Source organism: Podarcis bocagei (genome assembly GCF_964188305.1).
Source record: "Podarcis bocagei genome assembly, chromosome: 15".
NCBI classification, from domain to species: Eukaryota; Metazoa; Chordata; class Lepidosauria; order Squamata; family Lacertidae; genus Podarcis; species Podarcis bocagei.
Genome location: NC_138141.1, coordinates 29,595,913 through 29,608,194, shown reverse-complemented (window position 1 = coordinate 29,608,194; position 12,282 = coordinate 29,595,913). Strand labels below are relative to the sequence as shown.

At 47.3% G+C, this 12,282-nt stretch overlaps 1 protein-coding gene across 4 annotated transcripts in view; it reads left to right on the top strand.

Annotated features, from left to right (window-relative positions):
• The window catches only part of FLI1 (Fli-1 proto-oncogene, ETS transcription factor), a 118,887-nt gene that overhangs the window by 96,628 nt on the left and 9,977 nt on the right, over nt 1-12,282 (top strand). The gene's annotated exons all lie outside the window — the stretch shown is intronic.

Genomic DNA, 12,282 nt, shown 5'->3' with positions numbered 1-12,282 from the left:
GCGCTGCTCTGGTTCGCCAGAAGCGGCTTAGTCCTGCTGGCCACATGACCCAGAAGCTGTACGCCGGCTTCCTCGGCCAATAAAGCAAGATGAGCGCCGCAACCCCAGAGTTGGCCATGACTGGACCTAATGATCAGGGGCCCCTTTACCTTTAAGGAAAGGTGGGACATTCCTGGATCAAATCAGAAACTGGGATGGGTTCTGTAAACAGGGACACTTGGAGGGTCTGTGGACCTAAACCTTGATAGCTGGCGCTGATGAGGACTAGTTTCTTCTTTTTGCATTCTTCTGAGTCCCCACCACCACCACCACATCATAACCAGCTGCAATGAGCAGCGAGGCGTGGTTTTGCAGGTTGTGACGATGCACTCCCTAAAGAGGTGAAGATGAGCATAGGCCTTGTGGCTGAGCAATGGGAGATCATCACGAGGGTGCCTGCTTGGGGTGACACCCTTGTGTTTCCTGCTCTGTGTGGTTTTGGCCTCAGCAGAGGATGTTATCTGATTCTGCTGCTGCGCCTTCTAACCTCAGCCGCCACCTGCCTCGCAGGCAGAGAGAAGCAGTACGCAAACATTGTGTGTGTGTGAATGCGGCACCCTGCAGGTGCTGCCATTGTCTCCGCAGCAGCCGCCCACTTGAGTGCCCTGTGCCCTCCTCGCCCTCCTCTGAGCAGCCCGGCTGCAAGGTGGCAACAAAGCTCACCACGCTTGCCTCCAGCTCCTTCTCTGGGTGAATGGGTATCTGTTTGAAAATAATAACAAAAGCTTGTTTGGACGAAGCAAACAAGGAGAGCCCAGAGCCTCCATCTGAAAGCGGGGAGTGCACACAAACCCATCAACCTCACTGAGAGATCTGAGCCTCATTCCTTTCTGGACCCCTTGGGGGACAGGTGCTGAGACTGTAAACACAGGAAGGCAAGCAGAGAGAGACAGAGAGAGCGCGCTCAGGCTGCAAAAGTAACCCTTCTGGGTTTTGTGTGGTTTTGTTGAATCTGGCGTAACTTCTGTCGCTCGAGAGCAGCCCTGTGTTCATTTTCAAAAGGCAACCTGGTTAGTTATCTTTTTGTGCAGAGCATGCAAGAGGCTGCGTTTTATTTGGTGTCTGGCCTTCACGCCGTTAATGTACAGGGGTGCTTTCCTCATTTGTCTGTCTCTAAATAAAAATAAAAAAGGATCAGAGTAGAATGAAGAAGAAGAAAATGCCCACAAAAACCCCAAGAAAAAGAAAAGAATCGGTTGGAAACTAGCGCAGGGAATTGCTGTCTTCCCCCACCCCTCTTTATTAGGTTAAGGGCAGAATAATTTATAATTCAAACAACAATCACAACTTGACTGTCAGTTCTTGAAATTAAGACTTCCAGAATGCAGCAAATGGATCCCATATTTGCTCAAACTGGTTTGAAAAATTTGGATTTCCCCCAAGTGCGCTTATCTTGTGCAAGTACATGATGTTCTAAGTTTAGTGTGGCGTAAGGAGAGCTTTTTCTGGACTAGAGAGTGTGCTATGCGATGCAGGAAGTCAGGAGTAGCCAACCTGGTGCTCTCCAGATATTCTTGGGCTCCAACTCCCATCAATTCCAGCTAGCATGCCCAGTGGTTAGAGATGTTTTGTGGGCTTTTTTTTTTTGCTATTGCTATTCACATTTCTTAGTTGCTTTATCCAAAAAAAGGATCTCAAAGGTCTCTAGATAAAATATAGATAAAATAAATAAATTAAAAACCACATTTAAAAAGTGCAAAGTACAACATTCCCAAAATGCTCATCCGACAATGAACTAAAAGATGAGCACCACAGGAGAGGATGATTTAACCACCAAAGGGCTAGGTGAAAAAAAAATCTTAGTCTGGTGCCTAAGAATGGACAAGGATGGCACTAGGCACATTTCCCCGGGGAGAGCATGTCCATGCGGACACCCTCCACGCCTCCTTTGGAAGAGACACACTGTAAAGGACATCTGGTAAAGACTATGGGGCCTGGGCTTGTTTCCGCAGGATGATGTAGTTGAGCAACAATCCAAAGGGCACTCCAGAATTAAGTGGTATTGCCTACTGGGATTTGAGATGCACCACAGGTTAAAAGGGAATATTACACACTGTGGAACCAAAAGACTATGAAACTCATGGTCAGTATTTCAGGGGTTGTGTTTATTTGCACAGTATAACTGGGGTACAGAAATGACTGCTAAATTAGGAGAGATCTCTCTCTCTCTCTCTCTCTCTCTCTCTCTCTCTCTCTCTCTCTCACACACACACACACACACACACACACACACGCCCCCCCCAACAACAATTAGCTTGGCTGCCACCTTAGTCGGTAGGTATGCTATCATACCCTCCAAGATTTCTCCAAGGAAAATAGGGATGCCCTAAGGAAAAGTGCGACATTCCAGGATCAAATCAGGCTTTTGCAAATCCAGGACTGTCCCTGGAAAATAGGGACACTTGGAGGAGCTGTGCTATGCATTCCTTGTTGGTGTTAACTGGCTATTAATCAGCATTCATGGTTAGGAGCCAAGCCACTAAGCAAGAGAGCAGATTGCTCCTAACAGTATCACAGGCGGTTGTGGTTGTGCTGGGGAACATGCTCAGGTTGTCTCTGGCTCCCTCCACAACAGTCTGCCTTGCGGTTCGTGTGGCAGGTTCCTTTGGGATCAAGCCCGGCCTCCTCTGGACATTGGCTGAGGTTCCCCGTAAGCAAGCATCCCAACCGTACAAATGTACGGGGTTTCGCGTCCTTGGTACAAATTGTCTTCAGCTGCCTTGGAGACCTGAGTGGTCCTAATGAGAATCATCAGGCTTTCCTGGCCAAGGAACAATTTTCTTGCAAACGAAATGAGGCTCCTCTCATCACTAAGTGGAACGATTTGGGCCTCTCTGCTTGTTTTGTTTTAATGGGAAAGAGTCTGTTTCGGTTTCCATGACTTGGCAGGCCAGGTCAGATATTGCAGGCGCATAAGGAAAATGGGAGACATCACAAGGTAGTTTATTGTACAGGCAGGGTAGCATCCTCAGAACACCATTCGCGTTTTGCCAAACCAGATTTCAATATGGCGATGCAAAACGGCATGGTTTACATCAGGAGTGGCTAAATCTTTTGAGGCTGAGGGTGGCCTTGACCCTCAGTCAACATTCTGAGGGTTGTTCATCAAAGTGGGTGTGGCCAATGTGGGTGTCGCCAATGTGCAAAAGTGGGTGTGGCGAGAACTTTAGAATTCTCAGGTCTTCTTCTTTGCCCATTAGCTGTTCAGCGCCATTTTAAATCCTTATTTTATCATCCATCGTTCAATTCAGCAAACAGCAGCGACAACAATTTAAAGGGACAAATGTAGGTGGTGTGCGCAGAAGACATGGAAACCTTTTGGCATCGCAGCAGTGAGCACACAGAAATGGTCAGAGATGTTGCTTTTTAAAAGCGGAAATTACATTTTTGTTTTTAAAAGGCCAGATTTGGGTGAGGGTCTTGGGAGTCTGCAAAAAGCTTTTCGCAACAGTTTTTTAAATGGGAAAAAAAATGGCAGAGAAGGGGAGGGCCGAGGACACAAAAAACCAACAGAGGACCCGTGGTGGAGGCAGAGGCCCCAGCCCAGTTGCCACCATGGCAGCAGAGAGCTGGAGCTAAGGCAGCAGGTGGTGGTGGCAGGCAGAGAATGGGCACCCACAGTGAAAACTTTGTGGGTACCCAGGGCCCCCTGGAGATGGCGCCAGTGCCTTTTGGTAAAATGGCATAACAATAGGGGAACCACAGGAGCGGGTGTGTGTATGTGTGTTTCATTTTATAGTTTTTAATTTGTTTATTTATCTAAGAAAGGACAGACAGTTAAGTAACATGCAATGTAAGAAAGAAAAGAGACAGACAGACAGACAACACAACTGAATGAAAATTAAACATACACACAAAATGCAAATTTGAGTTGTTTCGTTCATTATCCCTGAAGATTATTATTATTAGCGTTGGGATTGGGATGGGGGCAGTGATGCCTCTCTGCCCCGCTAAATTTTATAGTTTTTACTTATTTTTTTATTTTGTATCTTTGTAAATCGCATAGAGAACATTGTAATTAAGTGGCACATACCTTGTTTGAATGAATGAATGAATGAATGAATGAATGAATGAATAATTCTATGACCTTGATGCCTTTGATGTCCCAGTCTAATGCAAAGCAGGCACTCATGTACCCCTCTGTGGTAAAAATGCACAAACAGGACATATTTCTATTCAGATTATTGTAATTCTCTATAGATTTGTATATAAATCACCACGTGCATGTTTATGCAAACCAGTGTCCTCTTTTTCCTCAGTGTGTTTCCTCTTTTTTTGTGGGCAGGGTGGGGGGAGTTGCAATGTGCAAGTGGTTAGCCTATTGCAGATAGTGGGCAGACACCACCACTCCTGTTCCAACGAGGATGGCAGTCAGGGCAATGAGTTAAAAAAAACCCACAACCTTCCCTACATGTGAGGTCCAAATCTGTTCTTCCCTCCAAACACACACACACACACACACAGAGAGAGAGAGAGAGAGAGAGAGAGAGAGAGAGAGAGAGAGAGAGAGAGAGCTATGCAATGCTAAAAACTCTTTAACAAATAGCACCTCTTGCTGTGCCCTCAGAAGTAGAGTTACTCTAGAACAGGGGTCAGAAAACTTATTTAGCAGGGGGCTGGTTCACAGTCCCTCAGACCTTGTGGGGGCTGGACTATATATATTTGGGGGGGGGGGATGGATGAATTCCTCTGCCCCACAAATAACCCAGAGATGTATTTTAAATAAAAGGACACATTCCACTCATGTAAAAACACGCTGATTCCCAGACTGTCTGCGGGCCAGATTTAGAAGGCGATTGGGCCGCATCTGGCCCCCGGGCCTTAGGTTGCCTACCCATGCTCTAGAAAGAGTGAGTTCTAGACCTTTTTCCACAAGGGGAGGATCACACACCCCCATAAGTAATATATTGGTTTTTGAAGCATCTTTTGTGAATGAAGGAGGCCATCCTGCCAGGAAGACCTTCTGCAGATAGAAAAACACACCTTTGCTTACCCTGAGAGCCAGTGTGGTGTAGTGGTTAAGAGCGGTAGATTTCGTAATCTGGGGAACCGGGTTCGCTTCCCTGCTCCTCCACATGCAGCTGCTGGGTGACCTTGGGCCAGTCACACTTCTCTGAAGTCTCTCAGCCTCACTCACCTCACAGAGTGTTTGTTGTAGGGAAGGAAGGGAAAGGAGAATGTTAGCCTCTTTGAGACTCCTTCAGGTAGTGATAAAGCGGGATATCAAATCCAAACTCTTCTGAGAGATTTCATAGAATTGGATGGGAACCCCAAGGGTCTTCTGATCCAGTCCTCTGCAACGCAGGAATATCAGCTAAACTAAAGCATCCATGAGAGATGGGCATTCAACCTCTCCTGAGACTCCACCCCCTCCCAAGGGAGTCCCTTGCACTGTCAAACAGCTCTTCCCTTCATTACGTTCTTCCTGACATTTAGTTGGAATCTCCTTTCTTTTTAACCGTCTCTCCCTCTCAGGAACCTTTGCATCTTTCCCTCATTCCTCCCCCCCCCTTTACTGGCCAAACAACCCCAAATCCCAGTCAGGACTTGGCGCACCAAAATTTGCTGTCGTCCCCCACCTGCAGCCACCACCACGTATACTTTATGTTGTTGCTGCTGCTGCTCCTGCGTGGAACTATAAAGTCAGGATTTTTTGGTTCCAGGAGAAACAGTAGCTTGCTCTTGGGAGCTTAAAAAAAACCACCACTGTTTTCCTTTGAAATTCCAGTGCTGGTGTTGTGTCTGCATTTCTCCCTGACCCGCTTTGGAGGTAGCTATGTGCATTTTTCAGAGAGAGAGAGAGAGAGAGAGAGAGAGAGAGAGAGAGAGAGAGAAGGGAAAAAAGGAGGGGAAGGCAACCCCTCCTGGAAACAAAGCCCTGTTGTCTCTGTGCTGGAGCAGGCCGGAAACACTGCTCACAGGGGATCCCTGAAGGCCAGGACTGTCCCAGCGCAAGACTCCAGTGGGCTGAATTCAACCTGACAGCTTGTCTGGAGCACTTTCTAAGTAACCATTATCCTTCCTTTGCCCCTTGCTAAATAAGGGGGCTTCTCTGCCCCCATCCATCTCCCTCCCTCCCTCTGCCTTGAGTGCATGGAGTGCAGTCCTCTGGCACATGTGTGCAAGGAATGCGCTGGAGGGGATACCTTTGCCCCCTTCAGAAAGATCCCAGACTGATCTGGGCTTTTTCCTAAGACAAAAAGTTAATGCGTTTCCTGATGGTGTGTTTCTACAGACCAACAGCGTGTGTCTTTCTCCAGCGTGCATTGCGCCTGTGCTCATGCGTACGAGGACTGAGTTCTGGCTGCATGCACACCATGCAATTGAATCCCATTTCCTCTTGCCCAAGAATCCTGGGGACTGCAGGTTTTTTTTAAGGGTGCTGGGAATCGTAGTGCTGGGAAGGGTAAGCTACAGCTCCCCAGATTCATAAGAACATAGGAAGAAGGCTGCTGGATCAGGACCATGGGCGCCTAGGTAGTCCAGCATCCTGTAGTCACAGGGGCCAACCAGGGGCCCCAAAGGGAAACCCACAAGCAGGATTCGAACACAAGATCCCTCTCCTTTCCTGCAGCTTCCAGCAACTGGCATCCACAAGCATTGATGCCTCCAGCTGCGTAGGCAGAGCATAGGCATCGTGGCTAGTGGCCATCGATAGCCCTCTCCTCCTCCATGAATTTGCCTATTTCAAAGCCGTCTGAGTCGATAATCACCATTGCCTCCTGTGGGAGGGAGTTCCATAGTTTAACTTTGCAGAGAGGGAATGTGCGTCAAATGAATGGCATGTCCGCAGCCTCGCCATGCAGAAACGGAACCAGGGTCGTGTCCTGGTTAAAAGTGTTGGATGAGGACTTGTTCTTCTAGTCCCGACTCGGCCGTAACGTTCACTGGTTGACCTGAGCTGGTTGCTATCTTCCCGCCTAGCCTACCTTATGAGGCTGTTGTGAGGATTACATTGGGGAAGAGGGCACAGAACCACGCAGATGCACCCTGAGCTGTTTGGAGAAATAGATCTTGCATTTCTATTGGCTGCAAGAGTGCAGAGTCCAATTCCTGAAAATCTGTTTGATTTTATTTTTTTGCTGGGTGGGCGAAGGCTGACAGCAGCATTACTTTCACCAGTGGAGTCCCAGGACTTAAACTAGTGCAGGGGAACTAACACCAGCACATCCCTGGTTGAGCCAGGTTGAGGAAGACCCACCTGTTGTGGGGGCACCTATTCTGAACATACTCATCCTGCCAGACCTTGGGCTTGGATGGTGGTTCAAGTGGGTGGAATTTTCCCCACCTCTAAAATCACTTTAAATTATTTTATTTGCATACGCTGCAACCCCACTCTCAACATACCTTTCCCTCGGTGACTAACAATGGAATAAGCATAAAAGTGCATTTTCTTTAAAAAAAGAAAATAATAAAGTTATTGGCATATAGATGAACACATCAGGAAGCAACTGTTTATTCAAGAGACTAGGGGTAGCTGACCCCTAAGCCAGATCTAGCAGGACAAGCTGAAAGCTTGATCACCCCATTTCAGGGCTGTGGGGCTCCCTCCACGCTGAGATGGGGAGAGAAAATGTTTTCTGCTTGCCGGCCCTCCTGGCCCTCCTGAGAGGTTGCTTACTATAATGTGGCCCTCAGGCCAAAGAGGGTCAGCTACCCATGAAGCAGGCGATTAAATCGAAATAGTTCTACATGTTAAAAGATGCTAACATTAGCTGTTCTTAAAAGCCTGGGAAAACCAGAAAGACCAAAAAGAAAGTACAGTGGTACCTCGGGTTAAGTACTGTATTCCATTCCGGAGATCCATTCTTAACCTGAAACTGTTCTTAACCTGAAGCACCACTTTAGCTAATGGGGCCTCCTGCTGCCGCAGTGCCGCCATCGCGCAATTTTTGTTCTCATCCTGAAGCAAAGTTCTTAACCTGAGGTACTATTTCTGGGTTAACGGAATCTGTAACCTGAAGCGTATGTAACCTGAAGCGTATGTAACCCGAGGTACCACTGTATTTCTTTAGGCAAGCCGTGATTTCCAGTGCATCTTATACACCAGGGGTGTCCCTGTAAATGCTGCCAGACTCCAACCCCCATCAGTGCCAGCCAGCTTGGGCGAGGTCAGGAATGATGGGAGTTGTAGTCCAGCAGTATTCAGAGTCTCCCCCCCCCCAGGTTCCGCATCCTGACAATGTAAATCAGAAGTAAGCGCCACTGAAATTCATGGGACTTACTGAGGCCTGAAGTATTTTATAGGCGAAGGTTAGCAGCTGAAGAGGTCCCTGCTCCAAGGAACTTCCAGTCCACATTTCAGCAGTTGGCTAACTGGGAGGGAAAGCAGCTAAGGCCAGCAAGGAGCGATTCAAAACTGAAGCCTCCCTTACAAGAAACACCAGCACAAAGGCGGCAGGCAGAGCTGCTCCCAGAAATTATCAATGAGGCCTAAATGGTCTGCAAATCTGAGAGATCTTTGGATGAAAGAGTCCGTGACGTTGTAGACATTGTTTAATATCTTTTTTCTCTGGTTTGCGATAGAGTCTGTGTTCATTCAAGGACCTTCTGGATGGAAACCAGATGGCTGCAAGATGACGGCTCTTGAAAGCCTCATAGGATTTATATTGTGCTTTTTAATTTTGTTGGAATTGAACACACATTTGTCATGGAAGCCGTCACAGAGATCCTCATATCTGCTGAAGCCGGCAGGATGGCAACGAGCTACACCAGAGGGCAGCTCTTTCCCCCTCATCATTTGCAAAATATTGTTACGTGCCACCTCAGTCTCCTACATCACTCTCCAACATTTCTCTGATGAAAATAGGGGTGCCCTATTCCATAAGAGGGACACGGGTGGCGCTGTGGGTTAAACCACAGAGCTAGGACTTGCCGATCGGAAGGTCGGCGGTTCGAATCCCTGCAATGGGGTGAGCTCCCGTTTCTCTTTCCCAGCTCCTGCCAACCTAGCAGTTCGAAAGCACGTCAAAAGTGCAAGTAGATAAATAGGTACCGCTCTGGCAGGAAGGGAAATGGCTTTTCCGTGCACTGCTCTGCTTCGCCAGAAGCAGCTTAGTCATGCTGGCCACATGACCCGGAAGCTGTACACCAGCTCTCTCGGACATTAAAGTGAGATGACCGCCACAACCCAGAGTCGGCCACGACTTGACCTAATGGTCAGGGGTCCCTTTACTTATGGGGGACTTCTGGCCCTCCAGAAGTCATTGAACTACAATGTCCAATCGCAACCCATGTGTGCGCAGATGCACCGCTGTGGGTTGCGCTCTTTTCATGTTGCGAACGGGCCTCCGGAACGGATCCCATTCACAACAAGAGGTATCACTGTACATTAATCACGATGATTGACTAGTCAGCCACAGCCATTGCCTAGACAAAGGGGTTGGTCTGGCCATCTTGTTTTTGTACATTCTACCCCACCTCTAAAGATACAAAATCCCAATAACTGGAAGGGACTCGAAGCATCATCCAGACTGACCCTACCCCCAACTTCCATAGCTCAGAGCTGCATCTCAGTGTTTGGCTGGGGTGGGGGCGGAAATCCAGCGTCTCCTGCCAACTTTGCCCAACGCAACAGGCTGGCTGCGAGCTCTGTCACAAGAATGGGATTGTTTTTGCAAAATAAATAAACAGAAACCCCGTGCTCTGGATTGCTTCCCTGGCTGAGAATGCCTCATTGTGTCTGAAACACATTTTGCAAGGCTCTGGGTTAGGTGGCTGCCGAGTGCTGCCGTGGTGCACACATTGCATTCATTTGGCTGATGGCAGGGGGGTGGGCTTTGGAGCCAGAGAGCCAGAAAAATGTTGGCTCCCCTGAGCAACTATTGTCATTGTCATTTTGGAAAGATGTGGAAATGCACTCATTAAGTTCCCAGTTGTTGCAAATTCCAAAATCCCCAACCCAAAGCTCCTCTTCCTGGGGTCGTGTCTCCCTCGCAGGTTTCAGCTGGAATCATAGAAGCACAGAATGGTAGAGTTTGAAGGTACTCCGAGGGTCATCTAGTCCAACCCCCTGCAATCGTTTGTCCAACGTGGGGCTCGAACCCATGACCTTGAGATTAAGAGCCTCATGTGCCACCAACTGAGCTGTCCCAGCTTTTAGCCTCATTTCTTCTCCATTCTAGCTGTAGCGTTGGGCCAATGGGCTGACTCCATATAAGGGAGATCCCCGTGTTTCTATTGCAGAATGATGAGGACTGGGATCTTGCTTGTTTTTAGGGGAAGGACTGTAGCTCAGTGGTAGAGCATCTGCTTTGCATGCAGAAGGTCCCAGGCATCTCCAGGTACACCTGGTAGAGATCTGTGCCTGAAACCCTGGTCAGTGCAAACAGTACTGAGCTGGATGGCCCAATAGGCTGACTCAGTATAAGGTGGCTTCCTGTGTTCCTAGCGAGCTAATCCCTGGGCGATGAGACAGTCCCACAACCATCCCGCATACACGCAAATACACACAAATAACTGACGAAACATGCATCATGCATACAGATGGCTCTGCCTCTGTTTGTCTGTTGTTGTTTTAAAAAAATCCACACCAGCTTCTAGCATTTAAAAAAACGAAACCAGGAAAATACCAAGGAAGCTTTCCCTGCGCCAGCTGGAAGAGACAACAACATGAGGGGTTTTTTTTCCATCTGACAATTTTTGCAGTTTTTGTCATTCCCAAAAGGAGCAGACAATAGGATCTTCTGGCTTTAATTTGTTTGGGAGATTAAAGCTGTTCTCCATCCCAAGAGCATTATCTCAGGACTGGTTTTAAAACTGCCCTTTCAAGGGTCTCTCAAGTGCCAGGTTCACCAGATGGCAGGGATGGGAATTTGCACTTGTGGCTAAAGGAAAGCGACAGAAAGACAGAAAGTGGTGGGGTTTTTATTATTATTTTTACAAAAAGAACTGAAAATGATTGGCAAGGACCAAAAGTTTTCTCAAACTTTCTGGTGGTAGGTTGTCAGTTTCTTCTTCCTTGCAAAGTGTCTTATTTCACTGACTCAGTGTGATCACATCTACTCTGTATATTTAATACATGATTATACAGCTTTTAACAGTCACGGAGAATCCTGGGAACTATAGTTTGCAAAGGGTGCCGGGAACTGTAGCTCCAGGAGGGCAGAACCATTAAAAAAAACTACGCTTCCCAGGATTCTCTGTGAGTGCTAACAGTGGCATAAAATTTCTTTAAATGCACACCATGGAGGTGACCTTGGACCAGAGTCTAGTAAACCTGTCGTATACAGAAGTGCTGTGCAGGCAGCACTGTTGTAGTTTTGAACTTCCATAATGCTGTTTTGTTTTGAAAATAAAAAACCAATGAGCCACAAAAATGGGGCATCTCATTTGCTGATGGTAAAATGTTGGAAGCATTTAGTTTTTTAAAATGCTGGTTCTTTTCTTGTTGAGTAAGGCTGTGGCTCGCCCTGTTACTCCTTTTGGTATTAGGCTTTGGTCCTGTGGATACTCATTCAATAATATCTTCCGGTTTCAAATCCTGTTGATTCAGAGCTGTTACCCTGAGGCAAAATTCTTGCTCTCTTGGAACATGGAAATTCCAGGATTTATTAATATTTTTTTTAGCAGAATTGCTGGCTGGAAAAGATCAAAGCCAGCATGTACACACATTGAGTATTCAAATGATAGAATCATGGAAATGTGGGGTTGGAAGGTACCCCCAGAGGTCATCGAGTCCAACCCCAACATCCTAGGGCTGCTGCAGCTGCCACCAAGAAGCAAAACAAGGCAGTGAGTCAACAAAAAGTGCAAGGGAAGTGGGAGGACTGAGGGAGGGCAGGCAAATGGTAAGAGAGGTTACGATTTGGCTTAGGGTTACATGTCAACAAGTGTATTCACATTTTTTAAAAGGTCCCACAGGAAGATAGTGCCTGTGGTCTATTTGGCATGAACACCCTCTGCATATGAAACAGGACACCCCCTGTGTCCGCTTCCTACATACTGTATTTTTCGCTCTATAAGACGCACCAGACCACAAGACGCACCTAGTTTTTGGAGGAGGAAAACAAGAAAAAAAATATTCTGAATCTTAGAAGCCAGAACAGCAAGAGGGATCGCTGCACAGTGAAAGCAGCAATCCCTCTTGCTGTTCTGGCTTTTGGGATAGCTGCGCAGCCTGCATTCTCCCCATAAGACGCACAAACATTTCCCCTTACTTTTTAGGAGGGAAAACTGAGTCTTATAGAGCAAAAAATACGGTATTCCTTTCAAGGTGCTATTGGCTACGTCCGTTATTTGCAT